We start from the raw sequence: 2,584 nt of genomic DNA on the forward strand, positions 1-2,584 counted from the left end.
TTTCTGTTCATTTATTTCTGTTCTAGTCTTATTATTTCCTTCTTTCTACTGGTTTTGGGTTTTGTTTGTTCTTCTTTTTCTTGCTCCTTTAGGTGTAAGTTTAGATTGTTTATTTGAGACTTTTCTTGCTTCTTGACATAGGCCTGTATTGCTATAAACTCCCTCTTAGAAACACTTTGGCTGCATCCCAAAGATTTTGGACACTTGTGTTTTCATTTTCATTTGTCTCCATGTATTTTTTTATTTCTTCTTTGATTTCTTTGTTGACCCATTCATTTATTTAGTAGCATGTTATTTAACCTCTGTGTATTTATGCTCTCTCCAGATTTTTTCTTGTGGTTCATTTCTAATTTCATAGCATGTGGTCAGAAAAGATCATGGTATGACTTCAATCTTTTTTAATTTGTTGAGACTTGTTTTGTGGCCTAGTATGTGATCTATTCTGGAAAATGTTCCATATGCATTTTAAAAAAAAGTGTATTCTGCTGTTTTAGGATAGAATGCTCTTATTATCTCTGTGAGATCCATCTGGTCCAATGTGCCATTCAAAGCCACTATTTTCTTGTTGATTTTCTGTTTGGATGATCTATCCATTGATGTAAGTGGGGTATCCAAGTCCCCTACTACCATTGTATCACTAACAATTACTTCCTTTATGTTTGTTATTAACTGCTTTATGTATTGGGGTGCTCCCATGTTGAGTTCATAAATATTTATAATTGTTATATCTATATCAAAAGTTGGATTTTTCCCTTTATGATTATGAAGTGTCCTTCTTCTCTCTTGTTATAGTCTTTGTTTTAAAATGTATTTTGTCCAATCAAAGTATTACTACCCCAGCTTTCTTTTCACTTCCATTTGCATGATAAATGATTTCCATCCCTCACTTTTCAATCTGTATGTGTCTTTATGTCTGAAGGAGTCTGTTGTAGGCAACATATAGATGGCTCTTGCTTTTTTATCCATTCTGTCATCCTACATCTTTAGATTGGAGCATTTAGTCCATTTATATTGGAAGTAATTATTGATAGGTATGTACTTATTGCCACATTGTTACTTGTTTTATGGTTGTTTTTGTGGTTCTCTGTTCCTTTCTTCTCTTGCTCTCTTCTCTCATGGTTTGCCAGCTTTCTTTAGTGATATACTTAGATTCCTTTCTCTTTATTTTTTGTCTATCTATTACTGGTTTTTGATTTGTGGTTATTGTTAGGTTTGTATATAACATCTCATGCATAGAGCAGTCTATATTAAAGTTGATGTTTACTTACTTTTGAACCTTCCTTACTCCTCTCCCCACTCCCCCACGTTTTACGTATATGGTGTCATACTTTATAGCATTTTATTCTGTGAATCCCTTGACTGATTTTAATAGATATACTTAAATATACTGCTTTTGCACTTCCCACTTTTCTTACTCTTGTTTATGGTCTTTCCTATCCTGTCAAAGAGTCCCCTTTAAATTTCTGTAGGGCTGGTTTAGTGTATGACCACTAAATTCATGAGAATTCCTTTAACTTTTGTTTTTCCGGGAAACTCTTCATCTCTCTTCTATTCTGAATGATAGTCTTGCTGGATAGAGTATTCTTGGCTGCAGGTTTTTCTTTCAGCACTTTGAATACATCATGCCACTCCCTTTAGGCCTGCAAAGTCAGCTGATAGCTTTATGGAGTTTTCCTTGTGTGTAACTGTTTTCTTTTCTTTTGCTACTTTTAATATTCTCTCTTTATCACTACTCTTTGCCATTTTAATTACTATGTGTCTTGGTGTAGACCTCCTTGGGTTGATTTTGTTGGGGGCTCTGTGGGCCTCTTGTATTTGGATTTCTGTTTCCTTCCCCATATTCAGGAAGTTTTCAGCTATTATTTCTTTAAGTCAATTTTCTGCCCCCTTTTCTCTCTCTTCTGTTTCTGGGATCTCTATAATGTGAATTTGTATAATGTGAATGTTAGTATGCTTGATAGTGTCACTAAGTTCCCTAAGTCTGTTTTCACTTTGTATTTTTCTTTTTCTCTCTGCTGCTCAGCTTGATTGCTTTCCATTATTCGGTCCTCCAGGTCAATCATCTGTTGTTCTGCTTCCTCTAGTCTACTATTTATTTCATCTAGTATTATTTTTTTTAAGATTTTATTTATTTGACAGAGAGAGACACAGTGAGAGAGAACACAAGCAGGGGGAGTGGGAGAGGGAGAAGCAGGCTTCCCGTGGAGCAGGGAGCCCGATGTGGGGCTCGATCCCAGGAGCCCGGGATCATGACCTGAGCAGAAGGCAGATGCTCAATGACTGAGCCACCCAGGTGCCCCTCTAGTATTATTTTTCATTACAGTTATTGAGTTCTTCATCTCTGGTTGTGTTTCACCTTCTGTCTCTTTCTTGAGGGTTTCACTGATGTCCTCCACTCTTTTCTCAAGTTTAGTGAGTATCTTTATGAGCATTGTTTTCAATTCTCTCAGACATTACTTATCTCCATTTCATTTAGTTCTCTTGCTGTGATTTTGTCCTGTTCTGTCATTTGGGACTAATTCCTTTTCCTCCTCATTTTTGTCTAACTCTCTGTGTCTTGTTTCTATGCTTTAGGAAAGTCAGC

Source organism: Callorhinus ursinus, unplaced genomic scaffold (assembly GCF_003265705.2).
Source record: "Callorhinus ursinus isolate GAN/ISIS: 27379988/994484 unplaced genomic scaffold, GSC_fseal_2.0 scaffold3, whole genome shotgun sequence".
Lineage (NCBI taxonomy): Eukaryota > Metazoa > Chordata > Mammalia > Carnivora > Otariidae > Callorhinus > Callorhinus ursinus.